A 16966-nucleotide genomic window follows, 5' to 3' on the forward strand; every position below is an offset into this window, starting at 1 on the left:
CAACCAAGAACATACTTCAAGTACGAGGCAGCAGTTGTTTGATTTTGCAGTTGTCTCTCCTAGAAGAGTGGCTGTCCCCAGCTATCGAGCCTCATCTGCATGAGGGTTCGAACTCCAGAACGGGCTTAGAAACCATCCGATTTACCGACTCAACCATATATTTGTGACTCTGTAGGATTTGAACCAGGAACACTTACATGATTTGATGAATTCCACGTGGATATAGCAGTCCATTCATTGAAATGTGTACATTGAGCAGGCGATTCTTTTAAGGGACCGGTGGTGAAAACACATTTTCTCAGAAATTGTAAGATACAAGCTTTTTTAAAATTGTATTAACTTTAAAATACTTTAAACATTATAGCACTGTATTTATTTGGGCCAATTTATAAATTTTTAGCGAAACTTGGGTTCAAATTGAACAACATTTGTGTACAAAGTAGAAATAAAATAACTAAAAAAATAATTAAAAACAACGCAATATAACTTTGCACATTCCTAGTAGACATGACAAAGGACGGTTTGTTAAAGGGAAATTTTGATTTCTTGCAAAATGAATTTTTTGTGACATTTTTAAAATGAATTTTTAAAAATTCGAATGATTTTCTTTGAAAGCAATTCTAAAACTTGCACAACTTTTTTTAACAATTGAAGTACAGCCAAACTCTTTTGCAAATTTAAAGCTACATATGTTCGCAACATACAGTGGCCATTTCAAGTATTTCTGATAGGCATATTTTGAAATTGTTTTCCCAGAGTTCTATACTGTACAATTTACAAATCAGAGATAACTCAAAATGAAGCTTTATTATCTAAATATTTTTTCTTATAAATGTATGTATTAGCAATATAATGAATAACCGTGATAAATAATTACTTTTCCGATAATATTATCGGGGAAAGCATCAGCTTACATTACTTACAAAAAAAAATTTCGATGCCAACCTTCACTAGATTTCAAAATCACCAAAAAATAAGATATACAAAAATGATTTTAGTTGAAATAAACCGGGAGTGATCTCCCCTAAACTTTCTCGAATATTCTTATATAACTTGGAATATAGACATGATTTTTAATTACTTAAACTTTTAAAAATAGAATAGAATCTCATAGAAAAAAGAATAGCGCACCAAGCGAACGCCAAAACAAAATGTGCATAATAGTGCGCAATATTATTAGTACTTATAAATTTAAATGCGTTTTTTTTTTGAAAAATCGGAAATAGCGTAAATTAGTACTTCCGGTCCACGGAAATTACTCAAAATTTAACAGAAGGCAGACACTGGCCCCAGCCCACCCCACTCAGGGAAAAATTATAAGGGACACCTGACAAACTGGAAACCACAGTCCGGTTTGTCCACGAAGTTGGACTTGTTGTCTGAATCCTCCACCATATTCAAAAATTAAGAACGAAGAAGAAGAAGAGAACAGAAGGTAGATAATTAGATCTTTTACTTACATTTGAAATTTCATTTATCTATCTGAAATAGTACTCAAGTTATAGGCTTTTGAAAAATTCGAAGTAGAAAAAGTACCACTTCCGGTTATCGGAAATCGATCAAAAAATTATCAGGATCTACGATTTTTATAAAATACTTATATATAAAATTTTATCAAACTAGCTGTAACGGTACTCAAGTTATCGTGTTTACACACAGACACACACACACACACACACACACACACACACACACACACACACACACACACACACACACACACACACACACAGACACATCGACATACGGACAAGATTGCAAAATTATGTTTTTCCGTATCAGTGAGGTGTAAAACGTCGAGATTTCTAAAAATCTCGATTTTTTTTTGCACGATTACAAGACTTTCTCTATACTTCGTATATACGAGAAAGTAAAAATTTAAATTTTTCAAGAAAGTTGACTACCGGTTCCCCCTTTAATATTTCTCTATATATTCTAAAAATATCCCTTCAAATATTATTCAAAAAACGATGCTAAGAGATGAAAAAACAGGATTTTAAAATGTTTCTTTTCGAGAGCCCTAAATCTGAAACACAAACATTGGCAGTCCTAGGCACGTGACTTTTGAAATCACGTGACCCTTTTTATCCCTCGGGCTACACACCTGTTTGCTGGCTCATAAGTAGGGCAAATTGTTTGGGTGGGGGGGGGGGGGGGGAGGGGGGTCTTTTGATGTAGGTCAGTAAAAGGAGGTCTATGGAGGTGAGTTGTCGATGTAGATCTATGGCTTAAGGTCGATGTTGTAAGGTCAATGGTGGGAGGTCATTGGTGGGAGGTCATTGGTGGGAGGTCAATGGTGGGAGGTCAATGGTGGGAGGTCAATAGTGGGAGGTCAATGGTGGGAGGTCATTGGTCGGAGGTCATTGGTGGGAGGTCATTGGTCGGAGGTCAATGGTGGGAGGTCAGTGGTGGGAGGTCAAGAGGTCACTGGTGGGAGGTCAGTGGTGGGAGGTCATTAGTGATAGGTCATTGGTGGGAGGTCAATGGTGGGAGATCATTGATGGGAGGTCAGTGGTGAGAGGTCATTGGTGGGAGGTCAATGGTGGGAGGTCAACAATGGGAGGTCGGGAGGTCAATGGTGGGAGGTCAGTGGTGGGAGGTCAATGGTGGGAGGTCATTGGTGGGAGGTCTATGGTGGGAGGTCGGGAGGTCAATGGTGGGAGGTCAATGGTGGGAGGTCAATGGTGGGAGGTCATTGGTGGGAGGTCTATGGTGGGAGGTCGGGAGGTCAATGGTGGGAGGTCAATGGTGGGAGGTCAATAGTGGGAGGTCAGTGGTGGGAGGTCACTGGTGGGAGGTCGGGAGGTCATTGGTGGGAGGTCAGTGGTGGGAGGTCGGGAGGTCAGTGGTGGGAGGTCAGTGGTGGGAGGTCAATAGTGGGAGGTCAGTGGTGGGAGGTCGGGAGGTCAGTGGTGGGAGGTCGGGAGGTCACTGGTGGGAGGTAAGTGGTGGGAGGTCAGTGGTGGGAGGTCGGGAGGTCACTGGTGGGAGGTAAGTGGTGGGAGGTCAATGGTGGGAGGTCAGTGGTGGGAGGTCAATGGTGGGAGGTCGGGAGGTCAATGGTGGGAGGTCACTGGTGGAGGTCAATGGTAGGAGGTCAATGGTGGGAGGTTAATGGTGGGAGGTCCATGGTGGGAGGTCGGGAGGTCAATGGTGGGAGGTCAATGGTGGGAGGTCAGTGGTGGGAGGTCACTGGTGGGAGGTCGGGAGGTCGGGAGGTCAATGGTGGGAGGTCAGTGATGGGAGGTCAATGGTAGGAGGTCAATGGTGGGAGGTTAATGGTGGGAGGTCAATGGTGGGAGGTCGGGAGGTCAATGGTGGGAGGTCAATGGTGGGAGGTCAGTGGCGGGAGGTCAATGGTGGGAGGTCAGTGGTGGGAGGTCGGGAGGTCAGTGGTGGGAGGTCATTGGTGGGAGGTCAATGGTGGGAGGTCAATGGTGGGAGGTCGGGAGGTCAATGGTGTAAGGTCAGTGATGGGAGGTCAATGGTAGGAGGTCAATGGTGGGAGGTCAATGGTGGGAGGTCAGTGGTGGGAGGGCAATGATGGGAGGTCCATGGTGAGAGGTCGGGAGGTCAATTGTTGGAGGTCAATGGTGGGAGGTCGGGAGGTCACTGGTGGGAGGTCGGGAGGTCAATGGTGGAGGTCAGTTGTGGGAGGTCAATAGTGGGAGGTCAGTGGTGGGAGGTCAATGGTGGGAGGTCGGGAGGTCACTTGTGGGAGGTCGGGAGGTCATTGGTGGGAGGTCAGTGGTGGGAGGTCAATTGTGGGAGGTCATTGGTGGGAGGTCAGTGGAGGGAGGTGAGTGGTGGGAGGTCAATGGTGGGAGGTCAATGGTGGGAGGTCAGTGGTGGGAGGTCAATGGTGGGAGGTCAATGGTGGGAGGTCAGTGGAGGGAGGTCAGTGGTGGGAGGTCAATGGTGGGAGGTCAGGAGGTCACTGGTGGGAGGTCACTGGTGGGAGGTAAGTGGTGGGAGGTCAATGGTGGGAGGTCAATGGTGGGAGGTCAATGGTGGGAGGTCAATGGTGGGAGGTCAATGGTTGGAGGTCAATGGTGGGAGGTCAACGGTGGGAGGTCGGGAGGTCAATGGTGGGAGGTCAATGGTTGGAGGTCAATGGTGGGAGGTCAATGGTGGGAGATCAGTGGTGGGAGGTCAATTGTGGGAGGTCAATGGTGGGAGGTCAATTGTGGGAGGTCAATGGTGGGAGGTCAATGGTGGGAGGTCAATTGTGGGAGGTCAATGGTGGGAGGTCAATTGTGGGAGGTCAATGGTGGGAGGTCAATGGTGGGAGGTCCATGGTGAGAGGTCGGGAGGTAAATGGTGGGAGGTCAATGGTGGGAGGTTAATGGTGGGAGGTCAATGGTGGGAGGTCGGGAGGTCAATGGTGGGAGGTCAATGGTGGGAGGTCAGTGGTGGGAGGTCAATGGTGGGAGGTCAGTGGTGGGAGGTCACTGGTGGGAGGTCGGGAGGTCAGTGGTGGGATGTCGGGAGGTCAATGGTGGGAGGTCACTGGTGGGAGGTCGGGAGGTCAGTGGTGGGAGGTCAGTGGTGGGAGGTCAATGGTGGGAGGTCAATGGTGGGAGGTCGGGAGGTCAATGGTGTGAGGTCAGTGATGGGAGGTCAATGGTAGGAGGTCAGTGGTGGGAGGTCGGGAGGTCAATGGTGGGAGGTCATTGGTGGGAGGTCAATGGTGGGAGGTCAGTGGTGGGAGGTCAATTGTGGGAGGTCAATGGTGGGAGGTCATTGGTGGGAGGTCAATGGTGGGAGGTCAGTGGTGGGAGGTCAATGGTGGGAGGTCAACGGTGGGAGGTCATTGGTGGGAGGTCAATGGTGGGAGGTCATTGGTGGGAGGTCAATGGTGGGAGGTCACTGGTGGGAGGTCAGTGGTGGGAGGTCAGTGGTGGGAGGTCAATGGTGGGAGGTCAATGGTGGGAGGTCGGGAGGTCAATGGTGGGAGGTCATTGGTGGGAGGTCAATGGTGGGAGGTCAATGGTGGGAGGTCAATTGTGGGAGGTCAATGGTGGGAGGTCAATGGTGAGAGGTCAATGGTTGGAGGTCAATGGTGGGAGGTCAATGGTGAGAGGTCAATGGTTGGAGGTCAGTGGAGGGAAGTCGATGGTGGTATTTGGTCTTGCTGTATCTTATTATTTTTATTTAGAGACCAACAATAGTAAACTAAGATACCATACACTAAGATGTATTTTAAGAGAGTTAAAATCTGTAGACCAATTTAGCAGGCATAAATGTGTACAACACAAATGTGCGAACGTGTACCATTCGAAAGTTATCGCCCATATAGAAGTAGCCTACAAACACTGAGAAAACTAGAGACGTCTGCCTCTGACACTAAGCAAGCAGCGAAAGTCACAGTTTGTCATTTGTCTGATCTTCACGAAGCGACGTCTGCACCTTAGGTGGCCAGATCAACATTGAGAATGTTTTAGGTGGCCAGATCAACATTGAGAATGTTTGGCCAACCTGCGAAACAAAAAACTCACAAACATTTATACGTTGGAATTTCACGCGAAATATTTGACGGACTTTTGAATTTCTAGATTGCAGATTCACAACTGTGATTTTAAAATGTGTTTCCTAACTATGTGGTTCTAATTATTTTGTCTTTACATCGTGGTTGTATTTATATCGCTAAATATCTTGTTAATCTTTTGCTGTGGTGAATGTTTTGTCTTGTTGTTCGAGTAGAAAACAACGATTGTCCGAGTTTCGTTCAAATTGAATCAATAATAAACTAAAAGCAAAAACTATAAAATGTTTTATAACACCAAACTTTAAATGCAATTTTTAAAAAATCGGCACACATTTTCTAGTGTACCTTTGGTAAAATTTTGATCAGTAAATAGTGTTGTGATAATTGATAATTCTATCGATGTTTACATTATTAGCTAAAGATTCTGTTTATTGTATTACTTTTAGTGCCTTTGAAACTTTCTTATTAAACAGATTATTAAATGTTTTCTTATTTTTATTGTCGTATTAGAAAAAAAATACCAGGCATTCATATTAATTTGCTATCTCTCGAGTGTGGTCTAAATGTTGGTGTAGGTGTGGTTGTGGTTTAAGTGTGGGTATATTTGTGGGGTTGTGGTGTAAGTGTGGGTATGTGTGTGGGGTTGTGGTTTAAGTGTGGGTATATGTGTGGGTATATGTGTGGGGCTGTCTTCTACGCTGCTTGTGTGGTTTCACCGCCTGGTAGGACTTGGCTAGAAAAGTGTGTGTGTGTGTGTGTTTGTGCTTTGGGGCGTGGTTTAAATCTTGGTATATGTGGTTGTTTGATTAATAATGTTAGTATGTGATTAACATGTTGATAAATGTATGGGGTTATAGCTTAATTGATGTTATATGTTTAAATATATTAATGAGAATAGTGTTATGATGTAGTTGTGGATGTGGGGGTGTGGTTAGAATATCTCATACTATGGTCAAGATATATGAGGGTAAGTTGTTATTTTACTGTGGAGTGATATGTGTAAGGTTTCTCATTACTGTGATTGTGTGCGTGTGTGTGAGAGGGTGGGGGTTCTTGCTACTGTGAATGTAAGTGTAATTAAGGGTATATTGCTATTGTGGTGTTTGTGTGAGAGTGGGGGTATCACGCCACTAACACAAGAAGCAGTACACGCCGGTTCGACCGTCTTGTTTGTTTTCGAACCTACACCGCCGTGTTTGGAGGATGTAATCCACGCAAAGGTCGCATAGGTCGCAGCAAGGTCGAAGGTCAGGTTTGGCAAAGATATATTTAGCTCTCGAAATGGCCTACTAAGGGCAGAACTCTGTCGCGGTAAGAAATTTTTCAAACATGTTGCAAATTATTACTTCCCCTGACAGTTTTTCAGCGGTTGAGCGAGTGACCAGGGTTCAAATCCCGCTTCAGCTCTATAAAGTAACATTGTATGTCTTGGTCTTTTTACTAGAACAAATGTTGCTCAGGGTTAAGAAGTATTTTTTAAAAAAATTGTTGCTTCCTTCGACTTTAAACCAACAAAACAGCGCCACAATACAAACGTAAATTTGATTAAAGATATTCCTCCGCCGATTCGAATTGCTAAAAAAAATCTATTTCAACGCAACAATTGGAAGTCCTGTAAAGAAAACGAGTTTGAATCCAATGAATTTACCGGGGATTCCCGACCTATTGTCTACACCGTGGAGCCGCCATTGTGTAAGGACAAGACAGGCGCGCTGTCTCATCCTGTGAGGACGGACGTCACAAGACATCAAACGCTGCCTGTCTGTCCTCATGTCCTTTAAACCTGCGTTAAGGTAAACGGTCATTAAATCAACACACTGGAATCACGGAGAGTTCAGATCGAAGGGGGGGGGGGGGGGGGGTCGAAAGACAAGGGAGACGATCATTACCTTCACAAACTAAAATAAATACCGTCCTCCAGTATTCAGCAGATTCCCTCCCTTTAGATAGTCTCATAAAATATGTCCCTAACGAGGTTCTCCCGAGAGGACCCGATACTTTAATGCGAATTCCACGTGGACGAAAATCTGCGCACAGTTCTGCGACCACGGACAATAACTCGCTACAGAAATCAAACGCGTGGAAGGGAGGTAATCCAAGTAAAAACCCGTGTATCACTTGAAAGATTATTTTTTGCTGCGCTCGTGTCTGATCCCCCAAGGGACTTTGAGCTATTTTCAATATTTGATCAACGCACAATCGCTTTTTTCCGAATGGTCGGAAAATGACTTTCCCCGGCAGTCCCCCGAGAACGGTCTCCGATTTTTTTCCACATCGCGATTCGATGCTTGCGATTTTGTTTCGTCCTTCGATTTTTTTTTTAACCATCGGAGCCGTGCTTTGGACTTTGTAGAAGAGTTGGGTCTGGGCAGATAACTCATGACGTCGCTTGTATCAACGTTTACCGGTAGATACAATGGACTTCAAAGCGAGGCTCGTTAACAGGGATAATTAATTAAACTGAGAGCCGCCCGAATCATTGATCAAACTAAAAAAAAATTAATAACTTAAATGAAATTAACGAATTAAACTTGGTTTTCTGAATTAAAATTTAAAACTATAAAACGTGTGTTTAACAAGTGCTATTTTTAGATACATGTGAGTATGTCTAATGTAGCAGTTTAATAAATGGTCCAGAGTGGAAATAATGTAGACTTCTGTACTTCTGAATTAATAAAAAAACATAATTGATAGTTTGAACTTAAAATATAACAACTACTTTTTTGAAAATCTATAAAACGTTTTCAAAAGAAAAGAAAAAAAAACAAAAAAGACCCCATTATATGGAATGTTTCAAAGATTATTTTGATGTATCAATTATTATCGAATTTGAAAAGATTAAAAAAAAACTTAGTTTTTATCACAAGGCTACGGTTGTAGTACCGGCTATAGACACGAGTATTAGACCGTTCTTTCATCTAAACTGGTTGTTATTTAAGGGTTCGGCGAGGTCGAGTCGGTAAAGCTCATGGTTGCTAAACCGAAAAGTCTCGAGTTCAAACCCTCGGGCAGATGAGGCTCGTTAGCTGGGGACAGCCACTCTTCTAGGAGAGACAACTCCAAAATTGTAGTGTGTTCTTGGTTGGACAAAGGCTATGGAAGCAAATACAAAAAGAAAAGCAGGCTGAAATCGGAGTCAATGGCCTCAATGGCGCATAACCAGTTGACACGTAACGCTTAATTGTGTTGGAGGCGTGGTCGAGTCGGCAAAAAGCTCATAGTTAATAAATTCGAACAAAATCTCGAGTTCAAATCCACTGGCAGATAAATCTCGATCCCCTTCAACACTAATAATTAAGAACGAAGAAGAAAAAGAAGAGTTGTTATTTTAGACAAGCATTTATATATTTTTTTTAAATATTGCTGATTGAGCATAATTACCACTGTAAAACTTTGACTTAATGTAGGTCTTTAATTTTGGACAAAATAATTTCTTACTGTGGTCTGTGTGATGGTGTCACCAAGTTGAATAGAATACCTGCCACTGGTACATGTGCTGTTGTAGCTTGCTTAGATAGTGTGCTGTTGTGGCTACCTTAGATAGTGTGCTGTTGTGGTCAGTTCTTGCAAAACACTAGGGGCGCTAAAATATAACTAAGTCCTGTTCTTTATTTGCCAATAGCAAGTGTATTCAGCTATTACTGAAGACTGTACTTGGGAGTAAAGCACAATACAAGGAAATTGATTCACTGTTTTTCTTTAAAAAAAATAATTTGTTGGTATTTCTCCATTTTACCATTCATCCACAAAACAGCGTAAAATTTAGGCTTTAGGGGAGAAAAAACTTTAATTGAAAACATTGGGATGTGTTCGGCGTGCTCAAGTCGGTAAAGCTCATGATTGCTAAACTTACAAAATGGAAGTAAATCATGATGTAAGTTAACATTTGAAATAGTTTTCTAATGTTTATACTTCCGTTGAACCCTGCAGAATAATGATATCAACAATTTGTTTTTTATTTTAAATTTTTTTTTTACAAATCATCCGTCGAAATTGTTTCAATCCCTTTATCTTAAAACCCTGACCTAGCCTGGATTATGGGAGTGCGCCCATCTCCCATTTAATCTCCCACTGGCACGGCACTCTGCAGTCTACCTTTATAATCACGACCCTCGTCGGATGCGTGCGCACCAGCGGAAAGTCAACAACATTTGGTGACGTCACGTCCCCCGCGAGTTCGCGTGTGAGTATAAAGGTCGAGGGCTTTATTTGCTCGGAAAATGGGTTCCTTGCTAAACTGGATTCCGCCCGGCACCAGAATGCAGATGCGAGGTACGGTCACTCCTTTGATACGGCCTTTTGTGCCGGCGTACTTGGGCGAAATGATGCCACAAAAGTTCGCCAAGACTCGCCTACAAAGGTGGGTGTCTCCGAGGAATTGGGGGAAAAAAACTTGGAAACAATAGGCTTGGCTGAGTTTCTCATTGGGGACCTACGGCCAGGCTGGTGGAGAATGGGAGGAAGAAACACAGGACACAGGACAGGCTTAAAAAAAAATCCGCGGATGTCGGTTTGATGGATTAGATAGTTTGGAGATGAAAAGTTGAATCTTCAGTGGAGCGGATCAATGAATTTTTGGTGAACCGATCATGGTCGATACATGGAAGGGTTGTTATCTGTAGATGGATGTCAGGATTATATCTATAGACAAATACGACGATCGTATAAGTAGAAGGATGTTCGGATTTTTAAAAAATCGAGTATTGTCAGGAATGTATCGATATACTGATATAGTTTAGAATTACTTTAATAGATGAAGGTCAGGATTATTTCAATCTATGATTATCAGGATTAAATAAATAGAAGCATGTCAGTTTTACATCAAGAGATGAATGAACTTCAGATTTTTTTCAATAGTGCAACTTCTGGATTATATCAGTAGACAAATGTTAGGATTATAAAAAAAACAACTATGCTTGATACAAACTACAGTTTTATATGACCAATGAGTGACGTCATTACCGTATACTGTACCTTAAAGATAACATATTCAAATTAAAAAAAAAGGTTAACAACAAAAACAGCAGACGATACCCGTCAGGCTTGGAGTAGGTCCCCAAAACATACAAGTTCTGATCTTGATCATATCCAACATTGATCCATTCTGATTTTGGTCAGATCTTCTATTGGTCAGTTCTGATATTAGTTAGTTCCGACAAGAAAAACCACCCGGCTAATTAATATTTTTCCTCCCTTAAGTGCCTATCTTTACCCACCGAGTATCTTCATGTTTCGAACACTACCCTCCCCCCCCTCCCCCACCGGTTGGATGCCATGGCGCAGTCTGCAGCTAATTAATTATTTCACAGAACCCAATTTATTTTTACGTCTCATGACGTATTAATTACATTGCGTCTTTTTATCCCTCGTCATCAATTCACCGCGACGGAATATGATTTCATCGATCCTTTCATTGCCCCGTCCGTTGTTTTCCTTCTATTTTTCTCACTGACTTCAAAAATTGAAATTATATTAGCTTCGTTTTTTTTACAACTATTTCCAAATTCTTTTTTGTTTGTGTAGGAAAGAAATTAAACTTTTGTTTGAATGATAACGGGTAGATTATTTTTATTTCGTTTTAAGGAACGCAGGAAATATACACACATGCTTGTATACACGCACACATACACGCGCATGTATACGCATACACACAGACACAAAAGCTTGGGTCATCGATTGTAACGATTGTTCTGCTACACATATAGCCAGCTTAAATTTGTATGACACATATAGCCAGCTTAGTCTAAAGTTCCGTTTCACATTTAGCCAGCCTCCATTCTAGAGCTAAAATTCTATCAAACATTTAGCCAGCCGCCATTCTAGAGCTAAAGTTATATGACAAAGTTAGCCATTTAGCCAGCTTGTAACTCGTATGTTCTACTAAACTTTTAGCTAGTAGACGTGACGAAATTGTAACATTCAAATACCAAGTACATTAGACGGCGCATTATTCAAATCTTGTATTTCTTTGGTAGCTAAAAGTTTATGACAAGTGATTAAAACAGAATGACTAACTTTCACGTTTTGAACAATGTGCTTGATGTATACAGTTTAGTTGAATAATGCACACATTTAATTACTCACTATTGAAATATTACACCTCTCAAATCATCGTCTGATTAGCTTGAGTAAATAACGCGAAATTTTTCACACAAAACGCTCATTAAAAAGAACACAATGTCAAACGATTTAACAAATATTTTCATAGTTAGCCTATTTGTTCAGTTTTAATAATGAAAGTTTCATCTATTAATTAAAACTCAAGTATAAATATAAATCAGGTAATCTGCGTTAAAATAAAGTAAAAACAAAGAAGCTTGTTTGGGACATTTTCATCTTATTTTCTAAAATATTGCAGCACAAATAAGTCAACACCGACAAACATAATCACCATAGTCATAACTATATCAATTTTATTATCCCATTTTGTCAAGGATGGTACATGAACTCAAGGTTACTAATTATAGAAATAAGAGTTCGCAGAGAACGAAAATCACCACAGCAGTTTTCTTTGGGAATACCCGATACATGCTTAAACTCGACGCATGCAAATATCTATGCAGCACGCTACTAAACTAAACTCTTTATTTGAGTAATTTGCCGTAATTTCTCTGGGTAATTATTTACCTCGAAATATAATTTATTTCGTTTATTTCAATAGAAAGAATATATGTAATTTTAATGCGGTTAAATCTCAAATGATAGTTTAATAATCTATTATTATAATTATGTATAATTTTTAAAAAATGATATCTTTAAAAGAAACTGATAAAATAAAATAAATGTTTTGAATTCCATTAGGTTGAGAAACGTTATACACATAGGGGGAATAATTTTGGGAACCGCAGGATTTAACTAGTTAATGGTGTGACTTAAGGTTGTCTGAATACTTCACTAGTCGTACATCATCTGCCCACAGTTCTCCCCCCCCCCCCCCCCCCAGACAGGACGCACCAACCCGCGGCTAGACCAGGCCTTGTTCTGGCGGCAGATCCGCAGACACGAGGAAACCCTCGCTAGGTCTCGAGTCGTGCCTGAAATCTGGAATGTTCCACAGCCGGGGTGAGACGTCAGTCGGACTAGATCTGCCCAATCTACCCGGCTCGCACGGGGGACCCACGCAGAGGCAAGCGATGGCGGCTTTGATCAGGTTTCGCTGGAAAAGCCTCGACGCGGGGCCCCCAACAAAACGGAGCCTCCTCTCGAGATAGCCCCCTGCTGGGCCGCGGTCTCTGCCTGCCTGCTTGAAGATATGTTTTATGATGTGCTTCTTGTGTATTTTTCCCCCCACCCTCCACTTCAGCTGATTTAAAATGTATCTTTCTTCAAGTGATACGCTGGTCTGTGTGCCGGGACGCGATGTTCTGATAGTTCCAGCTTCGTGTCCAACTTTTATTTCCATCTCTCAGATGCTATCTTCAACGCTAGACTTTATACCCCATTATATAATCCAAGCACACATACATGCCTTTATCCTACATATGTCATTATTGTTTTGCTACCTAAATGTCATTTTACTTTATCCAACGTAAGCAACTAGCATTATATCTTAAGAAACTATGCCCCACTATTTCTTAAGGCGTTCTGCCTCTATCCAGTTATATAATTATACCTTGCTACATTATATAACATATGCCCTCCCCTGCAATGACAATATGCCCTACTTTAGTTAATGCCACAATAGTTAGGGCAGACAATAACCACAGAATAGCACAGCACAGCGCTCCCAATAAAAGAAATCTTAATAAGATAATTAAACGAGAGAACACCGCCCAAAGTTTCCACGAAGCGATGACAATGTAGTCATCATTTCCGTATTCCAAGGTGTGCAGGAAGGTTGAATTAATTCATCATTTCCAGGGGACAACGCTTCCATTACGGGGTTTCTGGGAGTTTTGGCCGCTCCACCGCTGCCGCTCCGGCACCGTGGCGGCTCCATTATATTCCAGACTCCGAGAAGCCAATTAACTTCTCAGCCATTGTCAGGCCGGGCGAGGCCAGATTGGAAAATGTAAAGCCAAATCATGTGACGTAATGCTATTTTTGAATTTCATACCTTGGAAACAGCCTATTTGTTTAAAAAAAAAATGAAAAATTTACAGTTCATTTTTAATTTTGTTTCACTGGTAAGGCAACGAAATAAAACTTTGATGGGGTGGAAAAAAAGACTTGAAAAATATAAACTAAAAATTTTGGTTGGTGAATTATTCATTATGTATCGTTATCAACTCATTTTTAAAAATTATTTAGCATCTTTAGAGTATATTTATTTATCATTCTTTACAATTGTATTTAGCATTCTTTAGAGTATTATGGACCATTGTGTGGAGTATTGTGTTGCATTGTTTAGAGTATTATTTAGCATTGGTCAGAGTATTAATTAGCTTCATTTAGAGTTCCATTCAACAAAACGCTAACATCTTGGAGATAATGGCCTAAGTTGTCTTAACTTAAAACAAATTTATAAATAATGCTAGGTTCCAATACCTAAATTCAATCGGTTTAAGCACCATTTGGCACTGCATAGGAAAGTGTTTGAACATTTTCCTAGAATCAGTACCCTAAACCTGACCTGGGGCTAGTTAACTCAGTACTACATTGTTCTGTTTGTAATGCCTATGGGCTTTTTTTTTTACATTGTGGTTTGAATAAATTTGTACGATGCACTATTTTGCATGTTAAAACTATCGCTTTCTCAGATAAAAAAAAAATGTCCTCCGTCCCTCCTATAGAGGCGAGTCCTCTCTTTTGTCCTAACGTCAATTTGACTGCAGTTGGCATGAAGCGACTGACTACAGTATCACAAGAAACCAATCACCGAGCTCATTAATCCAGTTCTTGTATCCCTCCGCCCTCCCGCCGCGCCACCCCGTCGTTGTGTTTTTAGTGCGACTCCGCGAAGTAATCAAGTGCACGCGGTGGGCGCGCCCCGTGCAGGTCGGCGGGAGGCCCCTCGCTATGGCGGCACGGGGAATGAAGATGGATGCCGTGATCGGCTGAAAGAGCCGGGGCCCTCACAGCTGGGGGCCCCTTCATGTTTTAGAATCCAAAGTAACTTTTTTTTTATCATTTTATCCTTAGATTTGTGTTGCGAGTTAAGCATTATTCTACGAGTCACCTCCCCTGCGTGCTTCCTATCTGGGCATGATTAAGTTCTCCATATTGTTATGGCCCACGAGCTAATATTATTGTGATAACACGACTCTAACTTAGACGTTTGTGTGCTTTTAAAACTTGATAAAAACCTCTTTGAAAGTTTGGTAAAACTTTTTTCGAACCGCGGTCAAATATATTTAAAACTTGGGTAAAAACCTACTTGAAATCTTGGTCAAATATATTTGAAACTTAGGGAAAACATATTTGAAACATCGTTAAAAACTCTATGTCAATTTGTAAAAACCTTTTTAGGAATAGTAAAACCTCTATGAAACATAGCGCGCATGCGTAAAAACATGTACACATCGGGATTAGGGTTTTCTTTCGATAGTTCATCGACGATCGAAGTGAAACGATTGGTTGACGACCCAGTGAATAATGAGACCCATGGCCAAACATGGCGCCATCGAGCTGTATGAAGCTGGTCAGTACAAATCAAATTTGACCAGAAACATCGGTTATAACCAATATCATTGCAGAAGAAGTTCTGCGAAGTTGTATCAGAGAATTTTGGCAGTCACATCATAGATTTTATCACGTCGTCTCCGGGAACTCTGTGCATGTAGTTTGATGTATCGCATAATTCTGTGCCAATATATTCTAAATTATGTACCGTTATATCATGGAGTTTTGTGTTATAACATCACACAATTCTGTACCGTTATATAATAGAATTATGTGGCTTTATAATATGGAAATATGTGAGTTATATCACATAATTCAGTGTCATTATTTTTATATAATTAAGTACCGATATATCATGGAATTATGTGCCGTTATATCACATAATTCTGTGCCGTTATATCATGTAATTCAGCTTCGATGTATCATGATGTTCTGCCCTCAAGCACAATAATAATTGTTGCTGCAGAGGAAAAACATATTTTTGTTGTAAAAAAAATCAAATACGAAAAAGAAATTGTTAATAAAACTTAGACGAATTAATGAAACATTCAACTTAAAGCGTGTGTAAACAGTCTAATGTAGAAATTATTGACTCTTATGTTTTATTTCATTTTTTTTTAAATTGTACTCACAAAACCCTTATAGGTAAAGTAGAGTTTCCGTAGTCCAGGAAAAAGCATTGTCAACTTATACCAGGTATTACAATCTGAACTATCCTGTCTTATAAAGTTTACAAAAAGTAATCGCTTAATCAATGGCTAGATAATTACATTAAAACCGAGAGCTATCGCAATAGGCATTTTCCGTTCAACTTAAAAATAATTAGTTATCTCGCAAAATTATTTCTCTTCAATTAACCGTTAAAGAAATTAGTTATCTCGCAAAATTATTTCTCTTCAATTAACCGTTCAAGAAATTAGTTATCTCGCTCGACTAATTTACTCACATATACCGTTTAAAAAGAATTAGTTAACTCGCATGGCTATTTTACAACTTGAAGGCAGCCATTTCATTATTTGAACTACATCATTTGTTGGTTGGCGAGTGAGTTGCCGGGTCCGGTAAACCGGTTAGCCGTACTGGTCTGTTCAATCCCGGCCGGGGAGAAAACGAGGGGACTCTCCCTGCAACACGACACTTTTGTTAATAATCATATTTTATGAAGCATAAAAACCGACGGGGGCGAAATTGGGGCTCCGCACACGAGAACCCGCCCTTGATCGATCGGGCGGCTAACGGGCCTGCGAGGAAAGATAAGGGCGCTGCCCACGGCTGGGGTTTAATGGGGAGCGGGGGCGGGTTGATGGGGAGCCGGGGCCATAAACCTGTAGGTTATGTACGGGTTTACTAGGCCGTCTCGGCCGTAGAAGACTATCAAACTGGCATTACTTGCAGAACTGGAGGGGGGAGGTTGGACGGGGGGGGGTCGTTATTGTTGGAGTTGATGGTTGGTTTTATATTAGGACATTTGTATCTGGTGATGGCTGTAAACAGCTATGGTTCTAGCTGTAGCTACATCGCTCTGTAAATATGGCTGTTGTTTCTTGATTACAGCTAATGTCTGTATGGCTGTAGCTTCGTGATTGAAGCTGCTTTCAGTATAGCTGTAGCTTCTCGAATATAGCTTCTGTCAGTATGCCAGTATGCTGTCCGTATGCCAGTATGCTGTCAGTATGCCAGTATGCTTTCGGCGTTCTATAAAAACAAAATACAGAGAGGACAATTTACTTTTTCCAACAAGGCATATAAACAGCAATGCTGAAAGACGGATATTTGAGATGTATCTAAATTTTGAGATTTTAGGAAAATACGACACTAAAATAATTAACACTGTATTTTATTACAGCTAAAACAATTAAAGTACCATGTGCTTCTTAAGATAATTAAAATAATTGAAATAAAGAGCAGTCATGGCAA

The sequence above is a fragment of the Physella acuta genome, unplaced genomic scaffold (assembly GCF_028476545.2).
Source record: "Physella acuta isolate Inbredline_101_S28 unplaced genomic scaffold, ASM2847654v3 ptg000841l, whole genome shotgun sequence".
NCBI classification, from domain to species: Eukaryota; Metazoa; Mollusca; class Gastropoda; family Physidae; genus Physella; species Physella acuta.